The 24825-nt window shown below is 45.0% G+C and overlaps 1 long non-coding RNA gene across 2 annotated transcripts; it reads left to right on the top strand.

Moving 5' to 3' along the window:
• Positions 1-18506: 18506 nt before the first annotated feature.
• Positions 18507-21168, top strand: Gm31977. 2 transcript variants are annotated; one of them, XR_873809.1, is made up of 4 exons: positions 18507-19098; positions 19733-19818; positions 20076-20190; positions 20948-21168. It is a non-coding gene; the product is annotated as a predicted gene, 31977 (long non-coding RNA). The 2 variants fall into 2 exon arrangements; XR_382756.3 differs by lacking the exon at positions 18507-19098 and having other exon boundaries at positions 19398-19818.
• Positions 21169-24825: the final 3657 nt, after the last annotated feature.

Below are 24825 nucleotides of genomic sequence, written 5' to 3'. Positions count from 1 at the left end.
TTTTTTGTGGTCCATTAATGGTCTTGATTATTGCAGCTGGGCATGGTGGCACACGCCTTTAATCCCAGCACTTGGGAGGCAGAGGCAGGCGGATTTCTGGGTTCAAGGCCAGCCTGGTCTACAGAGTGAGTTCCAGGACAGCCAGAGCTATACAAAGGAACCCTGACTTGAAAAAACCAACCCCCCCCCAAAAAAAAAAAATTATTACTGTGGTAATTGTGGTAAATGTATTCTCTTTTGGGGGGGGGGTTTCCTCTGTATAGCCCTAGCTGTCCTGGAACTCACTCTGTAGACCAGGCTGGCCTTGAACTCAGAGAACTGCCTGCCTCTGCCTCCCGAGTGCTGGGATTAAAGGCGTGTGCCACCACGGCCGGTTTAAATGTATTCTTATAGAAAACCAGTCATATGGGACTAGTTGTTAAACATCTAGACCACAGAGTGTCCTGTTGTAAGAATCCCAGTGTTCTCTCCATTCCCATAAACACTCTGACTCAACCCATATATATATATATATATATATATATATATGTATATATATATATATATATATATATACACACACACACATATATACACACACACATATACACACACACACTTATACAGGAATGTACCATCGTATTTAGGGTAGGCCTTCCATCTTCAAGTGATCCAGATTTAAGATCACTTTAGGTTTTCCCACTTCAAATAATTCGATCAAGAGAAGTCCTTCACAGTTGCGCCCATAGTGGCTTGTGCATTTATTCACAGCACTCAAGGTGCTGAGATTGTGAGTTCAAGACCAGCCTGGTCCCCTTATCAAGTTCCAAGCCAGCTGGAGCGACATAGTGAGACCCTGTCTCAAAAAAATAAGTAAATAAAAAAAATTTTTTTTTAATTAAAAGACATGGCTGGAGAGATGGCTCAGTGGTTAAGAGAATGTATTTCTCTTTCAGAGGGCCAGACTTTATATGTGGGCACATGTAAGGCCATCTACCGGAGCAGGAGTAGCTTTATTGGGGCCAAATCCCTAAAGAAAACTGATTCTCCCACAGAAGGCATCCATTGCCAATACCGCTTCAGCTAGGGGTGGGACTTCATGAGTCCCTCCCACGTTCATGCTGGGAGTTTCGACTGGATTGATCTTATGTAGGTCTTTCACACGTGATCACAACTATTGTAAAGGAATATGTGCCATTGCCTGTTGCATCCAGAAACCACTGCTGTTCTAACTAGTTTTATGTGAACACAATACAAGCTAGTCATTTGGGAAGAGGGAGCCTGGACTGAGAGGGTGCCCCCATCAGAATGGCCTGTGGGCAAGCCCAAGGGGCATTTTCTTTACTGATTATTGATGTGGGAAAGCCTAGCCCACTGTATGTGGTGCCAATCCTGGAAAGGTGGTCCTGGGATGTGTAAGAAAGAAAACTGAGTAAGCCAGTCTTCTTGCCTGGCTTCTGCATCAGTTCCTGCCTCTAGCTTCCTGCTTTGAGTTCCTGTCTAGACTTCCCTAGATGAAGGACTATGAGCTGAAGGATGACATAATCCCTTTCCTTTCCAGATTGCTTCTGAGCGTGGCCTTTTATCACAGCAGTAGAAATCCTAACTAAGGGCTGGAGAGATGGCTCAGTGGTTAAGAGCACTGACTACTCTTCAAGAGGTCCTGAGTTCAATTCCCAGCAACCACATGGTGGCTCACAATCATCTGTAATGGGATCTGATGCCCTCTTCTGATGTGTCGGAAGACAGCTACAGTGTAAACTAAAAAAATTTTTTTTTTTTAAAGATTTATTTATTTATTATATGTACACTGTAGCTGTCTTCAGATGCACCAGAAGAGGGCAGTAGATCTCATTACGGGTGGTTGTGAGCCACCATGTGGTTGCTGGGATTTGAACTTCAGACCTTCGGAAGAGCAGTCGGTGCTCTTACCCACTGAGCCATCTCACCAGCCCTAAAAATTTTTTTTAAAAAAGGAAAACAGATCTGAAAAGCAAAAGGAATCCTAGCTAAGTCATACTCTTTCCTGGTACTACCTCTAGTTGCTTCACTCTTTCCACACCCTGTTTCCTGATGATACCTAAGCCTTAGGGAGACGGGAGTGAGATAAATTACTCTGGGACTGAATACTCCACAGTCCAATGAGGAAGTGACTGGCTACTTTCCCAGCATTCATGCCACCTTTGCTCCAGTGGAGTGGGGGAGGGGGGCTGACCTTGCCAGGCCAGTCATTTGTATGCTCCTGCCTTTGCCCCCCCCCCCCCCCCCCCCCCGCTCCATACCCAACAACGTCCTGGCAGCACTTACTGCACTCAGTGGATGTTAAAAAGACGGCATGAAGTTGAGAGACGGGGATATGGGAGGAGCTGGGAGGGAGTGGACTGTGCATACAATTTTCAAACAATAAAAAAGACAAATGAGACATGAGGCTGTTTTGATTCCACTTGACTCGTTGTGGCTCTGTAATTCTAGTCCTGTACAAAATATCTACACCTCAATTTCTCCAGCTATAAAAAATAGCAGCACTGTTTACTTCATTGGAATGCTAGAATATTAAAACAGATAATGTGTTTGAAGTTGGAAAAAAAAAAAAACAAACTTGTAGAATTTTTTAGCAGTTAATTCCCTGCTCCCAGAATACAGAGCTAATGCATTTAGAGCCCAACCTGGTTTTCTTTGCCAACTGCTATCTTCTATCTCTCTTACATTCTCAAAGCAAGCTCAGTATTTTTCCATCTTAGATGATAGAAAGGCTACTGGACTTCCAGATGTCTTACTCTGAAAAATGTATTTCCCTTTAATATCCTTTCCAGAACTTTATTACAGCACAGAATATCATAGCCTTTCATCATTTTTCTATCCTTTGATTTAAAAAATGTCATCAGAAGGAACGACGATGGTTAAGCTATTCTTGAACTGTATATCAACACTGGCTCCTAGTGGTGGGCTTCTCCATCTGACTTTAAAAAATATATACTCAGTCTCTCCTCCAAGCGCATATTGCTCCCAGAACTCATTAAAAGAGAAGGCTCATTTAAGGCCTAAGAGTTTATTTGAGTTAAGTATAAAGATTTTTTTTTTTTTCGAGATAGGGTTTCTCTGTATAGCCCTGGCTGTCCTGGAACTCACTCTGTAGACCAGGCTGGCCTCGAACTCAGAAATCTGCCTGCCTCTTCCTCCCAAGTGCTGGGATTAAAGGTGTGTGCCACCACCACCCGGCTAAAGATTTTTTTTTTAATTAGGAATTTTCTTCATTTACATTTCCAATGCTATCCCAAAAGTCCCCCATACCTTCCCCCCCCACACACACTTCCCTACCCACCCACTCCCACTTCTTGGACTTGGCGTTCCCCTGTACTGAGGCACATAAAGTTTGCAAGACCAAGGGGCCTCTCTTTCCAATGTGGAATCAGAGCCCAAGTCCTGACCATCAAAGTCCAAACGCTACCTTTTAAGGGCAGATACTTTTAGGCAAGATGCCAAGTCAGGAAGCGCTCCTTGCTAGTTCAGGGCTGCCAAGGAGGATGCGGTGGTTAACTTAGCCTCTTAGGAGAGTGGAGCCAGAACAGATGGTTCCCGAAGCTAAGGAGACATCTTCGACCCGGGGAAATAAAAATCCTTGGAGTTATTCGGATTCGACAGAAACTGAATAAACTTATCAGATTATGGCACTTCTTCAAACTTCAGCAAAAACACATTTGCACAGGACAAAGGCAGCCCCTAGAGAATGAGACCTGGCCTGGAACAAATAAAAAACTTCAGTTCCCAACGTTTCCAGATGGGGGCAGCAGCTCACCAGCAGGGAAGACCTGAAAAGCCCTGGCTTTGCTTTCAAGAGCTATTTCATGGGCATAGATTCATGTTACTTGGCAGAAATGTCTGTATCCCTTTTTGTTTTGGGCAGTTTTTTTCCCCCTAGTCCTAAGACATGTGAATCTTTGGATAACATCCAGGACAGCTAACCCAGCAAGAAAAGCCTTATATGTCTCCAACCAGATTCCCTAGAATTCTCCCCCGCTGTGAGCACACTCACGTGCTTATCAACTTTTCAGATTGTTTTCCCAAATAGCCACCGTTACTGAACAGCATGCCCTCATCCACTCTGGACTTCCCACAAGCTGCCTACCAAAGCAATAAAAAAGGAAAATAGAAGCACCCATGAGCTGCTTCAGGGGTAGGCACGCGCGATCTTGTGTTAAAGAGCTACCGGAGCCGGGCATGGTGGTGCACGCCTTTAATCCCATCACTCAGGAGGCAAAGGCAGGCGGATCTCTGAGTTCGAGGTCAGACTGGTCTACAAAGTGAGTTCCAGGACAGCCAGGGCTACACAGAGAAACCCTGTCTCGAAAAACAAAAAAACAAAACAAAAAGCTACCGGATGAAGAGTCTCAAGTTTCTCAACATCTTCCTAACGAATGTTCAGCCTCTTAAAAACAGCAAAACATCGATGACTTTCAAATGCAAGGATTTGTCACAAAGGCAGTAGGTAGGGCAGGACACCCGCGACACAGGAGAGAAGTAACAGCCACAAATGTTTCTGGTTTCTAAGCACCTGGAGGCACTCTGTTGGCCTTGGAGACTGAAAAAAAGGGAGTAAAAAATGAAGGAGACAGATGTCATCATTGTACTGCTGTGAGCTACAGAAATAGTGCTGACCCAGTGGAACACAACTAAACTGGAGAGAGAGAGAGAGAGAGAGAGAGAGAGAGAAAGAGAGAGGAAAACTAGCCAAACTGTATTTTACTGATAATTATCCTTTTATGATAAGTCAAGGCTGCTTAGGATGATCATGCAAGATTCTTGGGACGAAAGTGGCTATCCTTAATGTGTAGTAAAGAATTTGTGCTGCTTTCAAAAAAAAAAAAAAAAAAACCTAATTGGGCCATTCTGGGTTACTCTTGTTGGTGGTTGTTTGTTTTCTCAGTGATGAAAATTGAACACACTGAGTGTACTGATGTATCCCTAGAATTCCAATCCTGAGGGAGGCTGAGGCTGATAGGCTACATAGGAAGACCTTGTCTCAAAACAACAAAGAAAGAAAATGGAGGAGAAAGGGGGAAGGGAAGGAGGGGTAGAAGGGAGGGGGAGGAGGGGAAGGAGGAAGAGGGGAAGAGGGAAGGAGGAGGGGGAAAGAGGAGGAGGAAGAGGAGGAAGAAGAGGAGGAGGAGGGATAATGAATGGGAGTCTCTCAGTTCTATTTGATTCTTAGTTTAGCTTTATAGTTTGTCATTAAATTTGATTAATCTATATACCATTAAAGTCATGATAGCTTTAATGAGTTATTTGACCTCTGTTTACTTTTAAATGTGTGAGTTTCCTATGTACATTTTTACATAAAAATAAGCTTTACTTTCTTGTTTGTTTGTTTGTTTGTTTGCTTGCTTTGAGGCAGGGTTTCCTTAGCTGTCCTTGAACTCACTTTGTAGACCAGGCTATCCTTGAACTCACCTGCCTCAGCCTGCCTCCCAAGCGCTGGGCTTAAAGGTGTGCACCACCAACTCTGCAAAAATAAGCTTTCAAAGGAAAGAGTTAGCTTATTTTTAACAACAACAACAACAACAACAAACCTCCCCAAATCCGTAAAATATCTTTAGCAATCACCAGTTACACGAAACTATTAATGTGCTGTTTATAGAGTGCATAAATATTGTTTTCTGAGCCAATTTGGTTAGACCTCCTCGGCCTCATTCTGTACTTATTTGTTTTAATTTACTACACGGCCTTGAGAGGAAGACGCTGGGAATCTTTTTTAAAAATAGCTCAAACCTTTCTCCAGCTCAGCCTAGATGTTGTTCTTCCAATTATTTGGACTTAATGAGATTTTACTGTTCTTTGGAGTAGTTGACATCACAAACTTCTGAACCGGCTTGTGTGGGTCTCGGCCATTTCTCAAAAACACCAGGGCAACAAAGTAGAAAAAAAAAAAAAAAAAAAAAAGGAGCCTTGAGAGCCAGGACTTCTCCTGTCTTGTGAGAGGTCCAATAGGTCACCCTCCCCTCTGGCTCTCTGAATGTCACTTCCTTCTCTGTGAGGTTACAGAGCCTCAGACACCTGACTGTGGGATGTCACCACTTTCTTACCAATTTGATGATACCAGTAAAGAGCAGCCTCAGTCATTGTCAGTATTTACGGAGTGCTGTTGGCAGTGTGTTTCCAGCAGATTTAATTGTTAATTAATTATTCCCCTGGCTAAACAGACATCAGACTAAAATAATGATATTGGGGGTGGGGGTGGGGGGCAGGGACACCATAAGAGCATAGTGTTGCCTGGTACAGAACCCTGAAACCATTACACGTACAAACCAAGTACTGTTTCTTAAGGGGGTTGGGTCTGTGGCTTTTCACAGCATAGCTGTCTGTCTCCAGGACTGGGAGGTTTTTGTAAGTTTACATAAGCAATAGTAGTTCTAGAAACCGTTATGAGGATAATCCCTGCTCTAGAGTTCTGTGTCCTCCTAGGAAGAGACAGAGCTGGCTTCTCACATTTTAGGAAGAAGAGGAAAGTTTGGGAATGAGAAATCTCAGAATTATTCCATCTCATGGAGCTATTTTCAGCAGTGTGATGATTCCCAGAGTCTCCAGGCTGGACTGATCCCAAGAACATAGGCACAGATCAGTACAGCCTGGTGGCCCACACCAGCATGGCTGCCTGGGCCCCATGTCCCTTCTCAGGGTTACTCAGACAGTGGTTCCAACCTGGACCAGTTCCTACATGGCTTCTGGTGGCCTGTGGTACCTTCGTCAAAACTCTCTCCTCCTCTAGGCTAGGAATGGCCACTGCCAACTGTGCCCCCTGGGAGAGGCATCCGGACCCTGAATCCGATGACACAGGACCAGTCCTGGTTTCTCCCCTTCTGCATTTGATTTTCTTATCCTTCACCTGCATCCTACCCTGAGAAGCCCTGGGTGCCAGGAGGGGAAGGACCTCAGGGACTAGATGATTGCCATTAGCCAGCAGGTGTTCCTGTCACCAGGTCCAGTGAGAATGGGTTACCTAGTGTGGGACTCTAGCTTGGAACGTTTTCATGTCAGACACAGGACAAGGTCAAGGTTCCGGGCCACAGAAGTTCCTCTGCTGGCCCTGGCCTTGAATGGCATTATGGAGACTGCATCGCTGCTCCAGCGTACAGTGCTGCTCACAGTGGTTCAATCACCCCTCACAGGGTCCATTGCCCTGTCAGGCCTTCTCCTCTGAGCCTACAGGGTCAACAGGCTACTACAGTCAGTGTCCCTGGCCTCATGGAGGCCATGCCATTGTGCTCTCTAGGCTGGCCTGAAGTCATATGAGATGACAAAGAGACATCCCTCGTGTGTGTGAGACCTCTCCTCTAGTCTCATGCAGCTAAGAGTGCAGCCAAAAAATCCAAGGAGGTCACATTTTCCTGCCAATACCTAAAGAATTAAAGACAAGTTTTTAAAATGTGTTCTTCCACACTTAGACTATAAAATTCCAAATGATAGGGGCTGGAGAGGTGGCTCAGTGGTTAAGAGAACTTGTTGTTCGTCCAGAGGATCAGGGTTCCTTTTCCAGCACCCACGTGAAGCAGTTCACAATTGTCTGTAACTCCTGCTCCTGGGGATCCAACACCATCCTCTGGCTTCTGCAGACACCCCGCACACATGTAGCATACATGTATGTGTAAGCAAACACACATGAAAACACACATGTGCACACACATAAATAATTTTAAAAAGAAATTCCAAGTGATAAACCTGACAGAACTTTCCTGTGTAAATGAATTACTGACAGGTTCCAGGGTTCTTGGTAAGATCTGCCCTTGTCCCATCAATGGTTCACCAATGATGATATCACGCGAGAGTCATAACACGACCAACATTAAGCAGACGGTTTTGGAGTGCTACAAAAGCAAGATCAAAGTGTTCCCAAAGGCCCTTGGCATTGTGGGTAATATTAGTGGTGCTACCTTTTCTTGCCGTGGGAGATGCAAATGTAAAATATTTGCCAACAAAGACAAAGAGGCCTCTCTACTCTTCTTCCTCATTAGGAGCAGGTAGGCCTGCCGTGATGGACTTCCATGAACACTGCTGGCAGAAAGCCAATAATAAAGACCCATTCTAGACTATTCTCAATTCTCAACTATTCTAAACCTTCTCAGCCACATCATCAGACCCCACAGGGCAGTGCTCTTTATTCACTAAAGCTCTCTGAGCTGTTTTGCTCCTCAGGCAGGCATGTGATGCTCTGCAGATTTCAATAAGGTGCTGGCTTCCTGCCATTCCTGCCAGATGAAACTCTTTCTAGAAGTCCCTTTTCAGTGCTCAAAGTGATCCACCCACTTCAGTGCCCACCTTCACGTCACTTGGCCAAACAGCCTTGCTCTCATCCTGGAGAGTGTTCACAAGGCCTGCTTCTTTCCTGCAGTATCTCCTGGGGCCTATGCCTTAAGCCCTGTGAGGACAAGGACATTGCCCCGCTCATAGGTCACTGTGACCAAAGACTAGACAGAGGGAGGGGACATTTATTTGGGCTCGTGGTTACAGTTATGGGAGTGAAGGCACAGAAGGCATGGCAGAGAGTGTGGCAGAGGCTCTCACACCTGGTGAATCAGGAAGAAAAGTGTTAGATAGGTACCAGAAATAACTGTGATGGTTTGCATATGCTTGGCCCAGGGGGTGGCACTATTAGAAGGTGTGGCCTTGTTGGAGGAAGTGTATCACTGTGGGAATGGGTTTGGAGACCCTCCTCCTAGCTGCCTGAGGATGCCCAGTCTGTTTCTGGCTTCCTTCCGATAAAGATGTAGAATTCTTAGTATCTCCTGCACCATGCCTGCCTGGACACTGCAGTGCTCTCACCTTGATGATAATGGACTGATCCTCTGAACCTATAAGCCCGCCCAAATTAAATGTTGTCATTTATAAGACTTGCCTTGGTCATGGTGTCTGTTCACAGCAGTAAAACCCTAACTAAGACACCCACATTGAAGGCCCATGCCCAGAAGCCACTGCTGCTGTGTAGGCTGGGTGTCTCTAAGCATCACGGGGAAGCACATGTTCAAAAGCGTGAGCCTGCTTCAGCCAGACATTCCACATTTCAACCACAGCCTGCTATATGTAGCTCCTGCACATTCAAGAAGTCCAGGCACATATGAGGGGTTCAACAGTACCATTTGGAGGATTATTTGGGAAATAATGATGCTTCTACAGAGACATAGCAAGTGGAAGCCTATCAGTGTGGAGATGAGAGCCAGCATTTTACATCAGAGGAAAGCATGTGTGTGCATGTGCGTGTACATGCACGTGTGCCTGTTGGCTACTCATTACCTGCCTGGAAGTCTCAACTTCAAAAGCCTTCAGTTGTAGATGATACAATGTGATATAATAAATCATAATGTCAACTTTCGTAATTATAAATGTGTCATAATAAAAAATAAGTTGAAAGTCTTGGGGCCCAGTAAGAAATCTAAATGCATGAAACAGATAAGTCTAAAGTCTAAAGAGCACTGGATAGGACCCACTCCGGATCAGTCCAATCATTTCTCTCAACTCAAGTGAGAGCGCAACCAAATGAGCTGGAATTCTGCCAGAATGTGGTCCCAGCACAGCACAGGCCAAGTCCTGGATCCCAAATAACCTACCCACTCCACTCTGTAAAACAATTACAAAGAAATTTGCTCAGAGGCCAAACCCTCAACAATGCTGAAGCCTATTTCTCTTGCTTGGGCCGGCCTTCTGTTTCAGTTCCATTTCACAGCAGACCGCTCGGGTTTTCCACTTTCTTGCAAACTGCCCACAACAGAAAAGATTCCTTACTGTTCCTCCAACTGCTGTACCCAGTCCTCCCTCTTCCCACCCTTCTCCTTTGAGGCTTGTGCCTGCAGCCACCCACAGTCCGCATGGCATGTCCGTGTTCTTTCCTGCTCTTTCCCAGGCCCCGCCCCTCCAATTCCTCCTGCAGTCAGTGAAGCCTGACTGCCTCCTCCGGACGAAGGTCATCATCCTAGAAAATCAGAGTCATCCAAGGTGACCCAGCTCGCACCCTCCTTCCCTGCCAGTTTCCTCCATCAGTCCCTTCCGGCCAAGCTATGCTTAAACCAGGATTGCTTTCCACTCCAACAGCCCGGGCTCGGAGGTATCAGAGCCTCTGTGGCAGTGGTTCTCAACCTGTGGGTCACGACCCCTTTGAGAAGGTCAAATGATCCTTTCACAGTGATCAGGTATCAGATATCCTGCATATCAGATATTTCCACTAAGATTCATTACAGTAGCAAAACTACAGCTATGAAGTAGCAGTGAAATGATTTTATGACTGAGGGGCACCACAACATGAGGAACTGTGTTCAAGGGTCCCAGCATTAGGAAGGTTGAGAACCACTGCTCTGTGGTGTCTGGGGCCCGTGCTTTGCCCTTAGACTTTTTCAGTCCTTCAGTTCTATCTCACTCCATTCCTTTTCTTTGGCTAGGGCTTTGATCTGGCATCTTAACTAAATGTTAGAAACCTGGGGAGCTGCCCTGACTCAGGATGGAGGTCCTCGACCCCCGTGCTTGCAGAAGAAGTGGACAGACCCTCAGTATCCTGTACCCACTATACCCCCCAGGGGGTGGGGTTCATCACTGAACACTTTCCTGGCTGCACCTTCATTCCCTCCTCTCTTCTCTGCCGTGTGTTCTTGAAAGGCCTCCATTGGAACCCACGGTACACCTACAGGAAAGGAATAGAGCCCTGCTCAAATATGCCCACTTTCCATGAAGGGCAGGTCTTGCCTGAGGGGCTGTGTGGTGGAGTCTAAAGATTACCAGGAAGTGAGGGCAATATACCAACCTACTAAGTGTTGAAGGAAGGGCAAGAGCTGTGGATCCAACAGGCACTGAATGAATCTGATTGGCAGGTGGGATCAGCCATCTACTCCTAGTTCAGCCCACTGACTGGAGCTGAGTGGACACACAACAGAAGAATGGCAGACTGACCGGTCGAGACTGAGGGAGGCAGGCTGAAAACTGATGCAGTGAGTGCCTCCGACAAGCCAAAGGTTATTTACTGCTGCTCTTCCTCATGGAAGACAGGAAACTGTAAAGAGCCCTGAGTTTCTGAGGAGCCAAGGAACACTGCAGTAGGGAGGGAGAAGTAGAAGAGTAAGATACAGAGAATGTGGCAGGGCCACCCTCCCTACTGTGTGCCAGGCCAGGTGACACACAGGGAGAGTGTAGCAGGGCCACCCTCCCTACTGTGTGCCAGGCCAGGTGACACACAGGGAGAATGTAGCAGGGCCACCCTCCCTACTGTGTGCCAGACCAGGTGACACACAGAGAGAGTGTAGCAGGGCCACCCTCCCTACTGTGTGCCAGACCAGGTGACACACAGAGAGAGTGTAGCAGGGCCACCCTCCCTACTGTGTGCCAGGCCAGGTGACACACAGGGAGAATGTAGCAGGGCCACCCTCCCTAATGTGTGCCATCCCAGGTGATACACAGAGTGTAGCAGGTCAGCCCTCCCTACTGTGTGCCAGCCCAGGTGGCACACAGAGTGTAGCAGGTCAGCCCTCCTGACTAGGTGTCAGGCCAAGTTCATCCACTTCGTCTGAACAGCTGCTGCATCTTCCACATTTTTTTGTCTGCAACCTGCAGGGCTCCACAGGAGTCATCTTGGGCTAGTACGTTACCAGAGCAACGAATTACTGTTTACAAGGTAGATGAGAAAAGAAGAACAACATAGGGACAGCACAATATCTGAAAGAATGTGCAGAATGTTAGAAACATGAGGGAAAAAATGCTATCAAAAAACAAACAAAGAAACAAAATCCCAAGCCCACTGGAATGGGAGAAGGACGACAAATATCTTTAAGGTATAGACAAACAGCTGGAATTCTGACACATCTTCTGCCTGGAAAACAAGGGTGACACATCACACTACTGTGAAACATAAGTGCTATTACAGAACAATGTCTCCAGGTGACTGCCCAGGGGTATCCACCTGTCGGAAGCATATGACTGTCGGGATGAATCAGAGCTGTGTAAATTAGCCAGCGAGTACATTGTAGGCAGAAATATGTGTTGGTGAGAGACAGGAGCCTTGAATCTGTGGGCAGGAGTGGGCGTGCAGAGAATGAAAAACAGCCAGGAAAAGAACAAAACAAATTCCCAATTCTTCACTTTGACTGTGTGTGCAATTCAGTATCTGGGCCTGAGTTTTTAAACAGGATAAAACAACAACAACAACAACAACAACAAAAAAAAAAAAAAACCATCCAATAGCAACATCAGCTACAGGGCTAGTTAAACCCAGAGAACGGCTTCCGTGCGTCTCCCACCAGGGAGCAAATATAAGACAGACAGTGGTGTTTACTTTGAAGGAAACTCAAGTACACATTTCCTCAAGCGACTCAAGACTGTTCAAGCAAGCAGGCAGAGTGGTTCATTGATAAGAGCCTTTCAGGCTTCATTAAGCTTTCAAGTTGTAATAACCCACAGGCTCAACTTAGTGCTTAAGAGTGAAGAACAGGATGTAAGTCAGTATGAAGAGCACATTAGACCAAGGGCAGTGGTGCTCACCTGCAATAGTAGCAGAGGAGAGATAGAGGCAGTCGGATCAGGAAAGTGAGACCAGCCTGGGCTACATTTAGAAACCCGGTCTCTAAAAGCAAAATTATACAGAAAAAGAATGCATCGGCAGTTCAGGCTACACATGCAAACAGGATCTTCTCTTCCATGTTCCCTTTACCAATCCATAGATATTGTCCTTGGCAGATGTGGTCAGAGGCAGAAGGGGCTGGCGAGAGGGGAGCAAACACAAAGAGATCCCAAGGAAGAGGCCTGAGACTTGAGCCACGCACCGCGGAAAGTTGAAGAAGTGACCTTTCAGCCCATCCCATAACCCCCGATGGTATAAGAAAATGACCTGGCCATGATGTGTGTTCTGAGGTCCTAATGACTTTGATCTCAACAGGACTCTAAAGTCATAGTTTCCCACGTCCTCTTGGGAATCTTCAAAGATGTGAAAGGCTTTTCCTACTAGATCATTATGTTTCTAGGAAACCTTCAGATTTCCTGGAACTATTTTGTATAATTTATAAAGAGCCTACAAATTCACACACCAAAGACTCTGCTAATAAAAGAGATGGTAAAAATGTTTGAATAGACGAAAAGCTGTCTGACAGGAAGATGTATGACTCCTCTAAACAGTAAGAGAAAGAACCATGTTAAAGATATGTGGCAATATAACACATTACCCGCTGTAATTGGAGCTATATGAGAAGAACCTGCCAGCCATGTCCTGACTTTTATCCACAAATGGGATGGATCATTAAGATGGGTGTTGCTTTATCTTGTTTGCCAATTTGTTTGCTGATTCAATAGCATTTATTGAGTGTCTGCTTCTCTATGCTGGCATTGTTGCAGGTGCCTGGGTGGAAGAAGAAAAACATTTATGATAATAATAACATCATTGCTTGGGTGCTTGTTGCGTGGCTGTCTCTTAGAGTCCTGAAGCAAGAATATGAGCAACCAAACATTGTTGTTTTCCAGGAGAAGAAATTGAGACTTGCCTAAAGCCTACCGTGTCTACACCCCGAGAAGAATACACCCCGAGTCTAACTAAAAGTGGCCAAGTGTTTGCTAATCTTTCCTGATTTTACACACACCTTCCTGCAATGAGCTGATTAGTTTAGAATTCATTTCAAGATCTCCGGCTGCCAATACATTCTTGGCACATACTAGTCTCAATAAATATTTGCTAAATAAAACATTTAGCTAAATTGACAACTGAAAATATTTGCTAAACTTAATAATTAAAATGAATGGTATAAATTGAAAATATCAAATTAAATCATTGAAGACACCGAAAATATTTGCTGAATGGGAAATGAATCATCAAGCCGCCAAATAGTTTCGTTTCCGTTTAATTCCATAAAAGTGTGATGCTTACGTGCTGAATGTGGTTTTGAGGAATCTTACTCTTAGCAATTGCCTGCAAATATCACGTTGGCCATCCAGCTGCAGTCCCTGGACCTCCAGGATAAGTAGGTTGCCCACACTAAGCTGTCTAATTTAAAAGTGCGTGTCAGATCATTACAGAGCTCACTCAACACTCCTTCTCTTCACTGGGTCATTCAAAGTTTGGTCTTGACTGATGCTGTTGGAGCTCTGAAAACTAATCATACTTAAGTATTTCATTACACACACACACACACACACACACACACACACACACGAAGGTTAGAGAAGTGTGGCCCGCACACTTAGGTCCCATCCACGTCTTCCATAACTCATGGTGTGACCACCGAAGCACACAGCTCTGTACCTGATTCAAAATGTGTGATTTTCCCACCGGGGCTGGGACAGTCCTCTGGGAGACCCAAGTGGTTGTTCAGTTTCCATTTCAGAGTTCTCTCCACCATTCATCTTCCAGGAAACTCATCCCTGGGTCCTCTTGCCCACCTTTCCTCTAATAATGACTCTTTGCCATTAAAACAACACCCTAAGGGGACACTGTGCAGCCCTCCCAAGCCTATGTATTTGATGTAAAACCCAGCTTGTCCAGAGATGTAAAACCCTTCTGGACCCCACACACAGTAAACTACTGACACTGGCGCTGCGGAGATGAGCAACTTTAATGAGTGATTGAGTGACCTTTCAAGTCTGGTGGTTCTCCTGACTTGTCAACAGTCTCAGGTAGCGGCTGGTGTTCTCTTGCTAATTGTATTATCCAAAAAACCTGTGTGTGGCAAAAGGAAGCATGCCCCGCAGCTGGCTCTGATTGGTAATAAAGAATTGCCAAACAGCCAATGACTGGGCAGACGGAGACTTGGGCGTGTGTGTGTGGGGGGGGGGGGGGGAATCTTTAGATTTGCACTGGCTAGGAACTGGAAAAGAGGAGAAACAAAATCGCCATGATTCGGAGGGAGATGGATCAGATTTAGAGCTGCAGAAGGAAACGCATCCAAAACGTCTTTAAGAAGGAATGCGGTCCCCAGAAGGGCTGCCCAGAAGCGTCTTGGACAGCAAAGACTAGGGAGCGGCCCAGAAGGAGCCAGGGCAACAAAGATAAAATACAGAATTAGAGGGCGTTAAACCAGAATTACAGGAAGGAAATGTGTGCTAGCTACGGGGAGGATTAGAACTGCCCAGCCTTTGAGCTAGTCGAGGCATTTTAAAATGAACTTGTGTGTGTGTGTGTGTGTGTGTGTGTGTTCCCTTCGCAAACCCAGATAGCTCCTGGGCGAGTGCGCACATGTGACTCTCCTCGAGCCAAAGTGGTGTGGCCAACTACTAGAGCAGGGTGTTCAAGCTGGCGGAGCACCACTAAGTCTTAGTGACATGTCACTGCACAGTTTTGGAAGTAACACTTGGAAGGAGACGCCACAAGTAGCAAGGGATCTCATAGCTGGGGAATAGATTAGTGTAGTGGTAGATCTGTCCGATCTAGGCGTACAGCCTATAAATATTATAACCGAGTTGTGTGTGTGTTTGCACGGGCTTATTGAGGTTAAAGATTTACTACAACACCACACCACATATAACATGCACACAGGGCATATGCTGCATATATACTCCATCACATACCCCAAAGCCCAAACACTTAAAAATACCCCCAAAATTAAAGCTATTAAATATCTATTTAATAAATAATAAATATTGAATCTATATTTAATATATAATAAATATTAACAATCCTAAAATGTTCATGAAATTACTAACAATGAATAATGAAACATAAAAGTTGTTTCTTATTTCTTACATTGAAAATGTCACACAATTATTGTGTATGAGGAGGTAATGAATGAGAGTATACCAGAATCATATGGTGAACAAAAATGTATTTTTCAGGTAATCAATAAAAATATGTATTGTTCTTCTGGCTGGGCTATTTAACAAGTTTTTAGCTTTGCTGCGATTTCCTTTTCTAACTGGTATTTGCTTTTGTATGACTTTTGTTTTGTTTTGTTTTTCGAGACAGGGTTTCTCTGTGTAGCCCTGGCTGTCCTGGAACTCACTGTGTAGACGAGGCTGGCCTTGAACTCAGAAATCTGCCTGCCTCTGCCTCCCGAGTGCTGGGATTAAAGGCGTGCGCCACCATGCCCGGCTTGTATGACTTTTTAGATGTTCAATTTTGTATTCTTTTCCTCAAATTATATGAGCTTCCATACCTACAAAACATCTGGGGTTCTGGGGTGGAACTACTTGAGATGGAAGGATCTACAAAACCCTTCCCAGTTGTTAACTTGAATGTGGTGACCATTCCTGGAGAAAATGGTGTGCGAGCGACTCTGAGGTGGGAAGGCAGGAGGCAGGAAGGTTGATGGTAGCAGCTCCCTTCGGCTATGATCACTGCTGGAAAGTCTGGGTCTCATTCTCCATGCTATACATAACCATGTGGTTGACACTTAAACAGCAACATCAGTGTGACGTGTGGAATATCAAACTGGCCTGTGGTGGGTGCTAAAGGTGCCTGACTTAGCTTGGTTTTCATTCCTGCGGAGAGACACCATGACCACAGCAACTCTTACAAAGGAAAACTCTTAGTTGGGGCTGGCTTACAGTTACAAAGGTTTAGTCCATTATTTGTTTAGGCAGGAAACATGGTGGCATGCAGGCAGACATGGGGCAGGCAGGCAGGAACTGGGAATTCTACATCGTGAGCTGCAGGTAGCAGCAGGAGATTGTGAGCCACACTGGGAATAGCATGAGCATAATTACCTCACAGCCTGACCCCACAGCGATCTCCTTCCTCCAGCAAGCCCACACCTCCTAATAGTGCCTGCCACTCCTTAGGCCAAGCATTCAAATACAGGAATCTACAGGGTTCGGTCATATTTAAACCATCACAGCATCTACTTAAACATGTGCACCTTCTCATTTGCAGGAGCATTGTATCATTGATTCTTATGGCAAAGGCTATGCTCCTTAGAGCCTTAAAAAAAAAAAATAAAGCCAAGAGTGGTGGTACACGCCTGCAAACCCAGCTTCAGTAGGCTGAGGCAGGGGGATCTCTAGTTTGAAGTCAGCCTTGGCTACGTTGTAAGACACTGTCTCAAAAACAAACAAGCCTCCGGGGTGGTGGCACACACCTTTAATCCCAGCACTTGGGAGGCAGAGGCAGGCGGATTTCTGAGTTCGAGGCCAGCCTGGTCTACAGAGTGAGTTCCAGGACAGCCAGGGCTACACAGAGAAACCCTGTCTCGAAACAAACAAACAAACAAACAAAAATAAGACAAAACAAAACAAAACAAAAACCAAACAAGCCAAATAGAAACAACAGAGAAAGAACAATCGCTAGGCTAATATAACAAGATTTTGTTAAAAAACAAAAACTAAAACAACACAAAAATTCCGAATAACATGGCTTTTGAAGAAAGAGTTTTCCTTGACTTTTTCTCCCCACAAAATATAAAACCAAAATACCCAAATTTCTAGAAAATATAAAATTTAAGGCAATAGAATTACCAGTACAACTTTTAAGTTGTGTTTTCAATCTGAGAATACTAAGCCCAGACCCCAATAAGTGATCTAGACCAGCACACAGGACCATTCATTACAATTGGCTCTGAGGGCCCAGGAGGCATTTCCTGCCCTCCTGTCTTTCTTTGGTTTCTTACTAGTTCCCTTCTGTTCTCACTCTCCCCATCCTTTTCCCCCTTCACCCACCCCTGGCAAGTGTTCACTGTATGACTCTGGTGGGCGTACACACAGCATTCGGGCATCACCTGAAAACACACCAGGCAGGTAATCTTCCCATTACACTCATACTGTTTGCTCCATTGCAAAAAGAAGTGAGGCCCCCATCACACCACACCTTTTGGGGGACAAAAGGGGAAAGGTCTGGCTGATGTAATACAGCAGTCTCAAAAGGGTCCCCTTGGGAATTGAGCAAGGAGAGGGCAGGGGACGGACGCTCCCGGCAGGGGAACAGCAGTGACAGAGACCACAGGATGCAAAGGAGAATGGGCTCCAAAGAACTAAGATGACCAGGGAAAGAGGGGGAACACTGAATGACAGGTGGGAAGAGGCGGGTGGAGGTTATGTCACAACACAATGTGACAAAGACTTTGGACTTAAAGCAATGGGAGAATGGTAAAGCATTAAAGAAAGGGGTCAAACACTTGGTTTTGTCTTTTTGGTTGCAAGTGAAAAAAAAAAAAAAACTAGTTCCCCATTACCTCTCCACCTAGATACCTGACTTGGGGGGAGCCAGTTCACTAGGATTTGTAAATCTATACAGACCGGACATTTATGCATAACCTACAAGCTTGTCAGCCTTTTCATTGTGTAGGATATATAGATAGTATTTTATACACACTGTCTAAAACTCTTTTTCCTCCCCCCCCCCCGTGTGTGTGTGTGTGTGTGTGAAATTAGGTTTATTTATGAGTTGAGGCGTTTGCCTGTTTGAACGTCTATACACCACATGCGTGACTGCTGCATGTGGAGTTCAAAGAGGCCATCGGTTCTCCTGTACCTGGAGTTATAGTCATGAGCTGCGTCTATAGGGGCGCTTGCTGGTCCAGGGAGTGTGCTTGTGACGTCAGTAGATATTGCCAGAATGCCTTAACTGGTTCAGTTTACCCGACCAACAGTCAGGATGCGGCAGGTGGAAAACAGGGCTCTCAACAGAGCTTTAATTTGAACTTCTTCTATTCCTAAATTGAGCCTGAGCAGATTTGCTCTGATTAAGGAGAGAACTTGTTATGAATTAAAAATGACCCAATTAGGCTGAGAGACAAGTAAAAGCCTACAGCTAGAAATGATTCAACAGTCCAGCAGCTTCTAAGAAGCACCCTTTACTAGGCGCGGCTTTACTAGTCGCTAATGACTGAGGTAGGAGGCCGTGTGCCCTGGATGAGCTTCAGTCTAGTGAAGAAGGCGTGGAGGGGTGCTCGACAAGGCCATGATTATTAGCAGCACGGAGAGATGGTGTGGCCGTTGCAATGAGATGACCCACATAGTCGCAACATATAAACACTGGGTCCCCATTAGTGGAGCTGTTTGGGAGGTGTGGCCTCGTGGAGGAAGTGCGTCAGTGGGGGTGGGGGTGGGCTTTGCTGTTTCAAAAGCCTACCACATTCCCTGTCAGCACTCAGCTTCCTGTACCTGCCACCATGTCTGATGCTTGTGATGATGTGATTCCCTGTCATGATGGAGACTTATGTCCAGGTGGCCTTGGCCATGGTGTGTTATCACAGCAACAGAAAAATAACTAATACAGATGGGAACAATGGCAAGGACTGTGCTAATCCCTCATGTGCGTTTCCTTGGGCACCAGGCGATTAGTGCAGTTTCATTTGTTAAGGTTGACTTGAAATTCTTTAAAAATGTGCCTATCTGGGCTATCAAAAGTATCCATGGTTGATTTAATAGAGCTGATGTAATAAAAATGTTTAAATAATGATTTTAAATTACAGTTTAATACACAAGCCAGTGGCATAGTCATTATTATTATTATTATTATTATTATTATCATTGCCATATTCTGTGTGCTATATAGAAGCGTGTGCTCTGATCCTCCTGAAATGGCAGGTCAGCTGGCCTATTTTCACAAGCAACACAACCATGTGAGTCTATGGCACCCAGGTATGACTAGAAGGTAGGAATTTTCCAGCAACTTCTTTGGCTATCATAGCCCATATTTGACTGAAACATTATTGGGAAGTTGACCATACGCAGTAGGTACTTACTTAGTGATGCTTAGTACTAAATTGGGCTGGGAACGCAACATCCTATACTTTCTCAATGGCTTGTGGAAGAACAAAAGATCCAAATGGAAGTCAGAAAGAGTGAGTCCTAACATACATGTTTCTTTAAGTTCAAGGAGGAGGGAACTGAGGGGTTCAGGGCACTACAGCAAAAGGATGCTACAGGCACCACCTTTCCAACCAACGTCGAGGTGAGGTGAGAGCCAGCCTTCATACCTTGAGCAGGCTTCCTTTTCTGACCAGCCTGAGTATCCATCCAGGCAGCTGGGTGGGGACCTGAGTTCGCATGGGTGAGGGTGAGGGGTAAATTTTACCTGGTTCTGGATTCTGGATTACGAGCCTGTGCCTCTTGGGCAGGTATCTATAACTAATAGGATCAGGGACTCACCACGTGTAGATTTTTTTCTATACCATGCGTAGATATTACTCACAGATATGTGAATTCGTTCCTAGTGAATACCGTGAAGGCTTACCAGATTTACCAAATGTTACAAAAAGCCGAACCTTGGACCCTGAGGATGTTTGCCTGTCTTCTGTGAAGTCTATCTTGATCCTACTTCTGCTGAAGGTGTTTTAGAAAGTTGACAAGTCTTAATAGAATTCTGTTTTAGTTTGTATTTATGTATATGCTTGTGAGCTTGTGTTTGAGCACATGCACATGTGCAGGCAGGCACCTGACAGAAGCACAAGATGGCACTGGATGCCCTGGAACTAGCTTTCAGGTGATTGTGAGCCACCGGATATGGGTTCTGAGAACTGACCTATGTCCTCTGGGAGAGCACAAATGCTCTTAGCCTCTAAGCCATCTCTCAGGTCCCTAGAAGTGTTAATTGAGGCTTATTATTGACAATGCATCTATACACGACTTGTTAGGCTCCATCTTTGTCCATGGAAGGATTTTCCTCTTTTTTTTTTTTAAAGATTTATTTATTTATTATATGTAAGTACACTGTAGCTGTCTTCAGACACCCCAGAAGAGGGCGTCAGATCTTGTTATGGATGGTTGTGAGCCACCATGTGGTTGCTGGGATTTGAACTCCAGACCTTCGGAAGAGCAGTCGGGTGCTCTTACCCACTGAGCCATCTCACCAGCCCGGATTTTCCTCTTATATATGATATGAATATGGAATGGGCTTTGTCTGTATCATGGTTTCAGAGATCTTTCATTCTATTCCACCACTCTTCTCCACAAATACTATAAGCTGTTTATAATGTCCCATCACCATTTTACATATGGAGGGTTGTCTTGTCTTTCTGTTGGGGGATGCAGGGCCTCGCCATGTAGCCCAGGCTAGCCCTTGAACTTCTACTCTTTCTCCCTTCAGCCTCCTGAGTGCTGAGATTACAACGAAAGCACCACTGGGCTCAACTGTGGGACTGACTGCCTTTCTTCCCTACTGATTCACGTGTATACGAAAGAAGTGGAAAGGCTGGAGATTGTCATGAATCTGCCACTTCCTTCTTCTGAGGCTCAAAGGAGAGAGCACAAAACTTGAGAGAGTGGTTAACTTTCTGTGAAGAATAGAAGGCAGAAGTTCTTTTTGAGAAACAGGTATCAACTATCATGAAAAATGAAGGGGGGGGATGGAGCAGGGCAAAAAATTAAAAGAGATGTTACAGAAGCAGAATTATAAAAATTATAAAGTAATAAACAAAATATTTATTATAGTATTAAAAACGATTTGCCAATGAACACTTTGAAATGGCTAAGGGTTGTTTATATATCCACCAACCATTAGCTATGACATCCTCAGAAGACCCCTGACACTATCCAGGTGTGGGGGTGGATGCCTTTAACCCCGACACTCGGGAGGCAAAAGCAGGGGAATCCCTGAGTTCAAGGTTAGCCTGGTCTACAAAATGAGTCCCAAGAGAGCTATGGCTATAAAGGAAAACCCTTCCTCAAAACACAAACAAACAAAAAAGATGACCGACTCTTTACTAGATGCCAGAATGAAAGGAATAGAAAGTGAGCATAAGAAAGCTGTCTGCTCTCAACCTTTGGGTTGAAAGAAGATGTAAGTTTAGATCATGGTAAATATAATGAAGAACACACTAGATGGAGTAACCTAGGGGGTCTCAACCTTCCTAATGCTACAACCCTTTAATACAGCTTCCCATGTTGTGCTGACCCCCAACCATATCATTATTTTGTTGCTATTCATAACTGTAATTTTGCTACTGTTATGAATTGTAGTGTAAATATCTGATATTCGACCCCAAAGGGGGCGCCACTCACATCACTCACATGATGAGAATTGCTGGAGTTTGCATAGTGCCCAGGTAGATGTTTAGCTCTTATTCTAGATAAGATGGGATTTTGGAATGCTTTAAGAAGGCATTGTAGTGGTTTGAATACGGATGGCTCCCATAAGCTCATATAATTGAATGCATAATCACCAGGGAGTGGAACTCATCCATAAGGTTAGAAGAATTAGGGGGTGAGGCAGTGTGTCACTGGGGCCAGGCTTTGAGGTTCCAGACCCAGGCCCCCCAGTCTCTCTCTCTCTCTCTCTCTCTCTCTCTCTCTCTCTCTCTCTCTCTCTCTCTCTCTCTCCCTCCCCGCCATGGGTCAGGATGTAGTTTTCAGCTGCTGGTCCAATGTCTGCCTGCATGCTACCATGCTTCCCACCATGATGATAATGGACTAAACCTCTGAAACTGTAAACAAGTCCCAGTTAAAGGTTTTCTTTCCTAAGAGTTGGCTTGGTGGTGGCTCTTCACAGAAATAAAACAATGACCAAGGCAGGCATGGGCTACATGGCTTTTAGAATTACTGTGACAAGCCTTGTAAAAGACAGATGAAAAGACATCAAGAGGAATAGAGGCTATCTTTTTTTTTTTTTTTTTTTTTTTTTTTTTTTTTTTTTTTTGGTTTTTCGAGACAGGGTTTCTCTGTATAGTCTTGGCTGTCCTGGAACTCACTTTGTAGACCAGGCTGGCCTCGAACTCAAAAATCCACCTGTCTCTGCCTCCCAAGTGCTGGGATTAAAGGCGTGCGCCACCACCACCCGGCGAATAGAGGCTATCATGAGTCTCCAGTTTAATAAAACTAGAAAACAGGCCAGAGGGTGGAGGCACGCCCTCTTTGTCCCAGCTCTTGGGAGGCAGAGGCAGGCAGATCTCTGAGTTTGAGGCCAGCCTGGTCTATAGAGTGAGTTCCAGGACAGCCAAGGCTATACGGAGAAACCCTGTCTCAAAGACCAAAAATCTGAGAAAGAGATCCAACCTGAATCTTCCTTTTCTTCCACCTCCATCTAGCATATCCCGACTTGTCTAGTCATAAGCTCTCCATCATTCATAGCTGTGTCTGGAAAACAGAACCCACACCACACAACTCAGTTGAAAGAATTTTTTTCTTTTTTCTTTTTTTAAAGGTTTATTTATTGTTATATGTAAGTACACTGTAGCTGTCTTCAGACACACCAGAAGAGGGCATCAGATCTCATTACAGATGGTTGTAAGCCACCATGTGGTTGCTGGGATTTGAACTCAGGACCTTCGGAAGAGCAGTCGGTGCTCTTAACTGCTGAGCCATCTCGCCAGGATTTTTTATTAACTGTACAAAGTGTAGGGTTTCATGATGGCACTTTCAGACATGACATACATATGCTATACTTTGAACAAAGTGTGTACACAGTTTGTACAGTACTATACTGTGATTATGGCAGTGGTTGCAGAAGGATAAACAAAGCTCAAAGAGGAAACAGGCAGCTGAGACAGCCCACAGACTGGAGACAGGAGGAAGTGGCTTTCACCCCAAAGCTGAAGCATCGTAGAGGTGTGTTAGTCAGAGAGCTGGGAGGTGAACTTTGTCATGCTAGAGAACAAAGGACATTCAACTACTGTTGCTGGTGCCACTGAGCATGAGATTGGGACAGAGGTGCTGGCTGGTTTTTATGTCAGCCTTACTTAGTTCAGGTTTTATTGCTGTGAAGAGAAACCAAGATCCACTCTTATAAACAAAAACATTTCATTGGGACTGGCTTATGGTTTCTGAAATTTGGTTCATTATCATTATGACAGGAAGCATTGTGGCGTGCAGGCAGACATGGGGCTGGAGGAGCACAGAGTCCTACATCTTGATCCAAAGGCAGCCAGAAGGAGACTCACACTGGCCATAACTTGAGCTTAGGAACCCTCAAAGCCTGCCCCCACAGTTACAAACTTCCTCCACAAGGCCACACCTATTCCAACAAAGATACACCTTCTAATAGTGCCACTCCCCCAAGCATTCAAGCACATGAGTCTATGGGGGCCATAAGTATTCAACTCACTACACTGACACAAGCCAGTCATCTGAGAAGAAACTCCAACTGAGAGAATGACTCCATAAGATCAAGCTGTGGGCAAGCCTGTAGGGCATTTTCTTAATTAATGGCTGATAAGAGTAGCCAACTGGGGGTAGGGCTGTCCCTGAGCTGGTGGTCTTGGGTTCTATAAAAATCTGATTTAAAAAGTCAAAAGGAGTAACCAGTAAGCAGCACCCCTCTGTGGCCCCTGAATCAGCTCCTGCCTCAGGTTCCCATCTGATTTGGGTTCCTACCATGGCTTTCCTCAAGGGACTGCCATTCAGGATATGTAAGACAAACTCTTTCTTCCCAAAGTTGTTTTTGGCCATGCTGTTTCACACAGCAGTAGAAACCCTAAGATGGCTTCTCTCCTGCTCCTATCTTTTTGTGATTCTGGTTGACCAAAGCCAAATGATGTGGGAGCTGGACACTGCAGTTTTAAGGGTCAGCTCCCCAGCGTAGGAAGGAAGGGCAGGAGACAGGTCTGCCAGACATCAAGGCTGAGAGGTGAGTGATTGGCACAGCAGTCCACTAGTTAGTCATCCTCAAATATAGAGAAGAAACACCTATTTAGTCAGTTCACCATGATGAAAGTCATCCCAGCACTTGGGAGGCAGAGGCAGGTGGATTTCTGAGTTCGAGGCCAGCCTGTTCTACAAAGTGAATTCCAGGACAGCCAGGGCTACACAGAGAAACCCTGTCATAAAAACAAAACAAAACAAAACAAAAAAGTCTCCCCTATTCTGGAGTGTCTGAAGAGCTACAGTGTACTTATATATAATAAATAAATAAATCTTTTTTAAAAAAAGATCCAGCTATCACCCTGGGTCATATGCCCAAGGGTTGCTCCATCCTACCACAAGGACACTTGCCAACCACATTTGTTGCTGCTTTATTCGTAACAGCCAGAG

Source organism: Mus musculus, chromosome 13 (genome assembly GCF_000001635.26).
Source record: "Mus musculus strain C57BL/6J chromosome 13, GRCm38.p6 C57BL/6J".
In the NCBI taxonomy this organism is placed as follows: Eukaryota; Metazoa; Chordata; class Mammalia; order Rodentia; family Muridae; genus Mus; species Mus musculus.
Note: the sequence above shows the minus strand (reverse complement) of the source record. Positions and strands in the feature narration are given on the sequence as shown.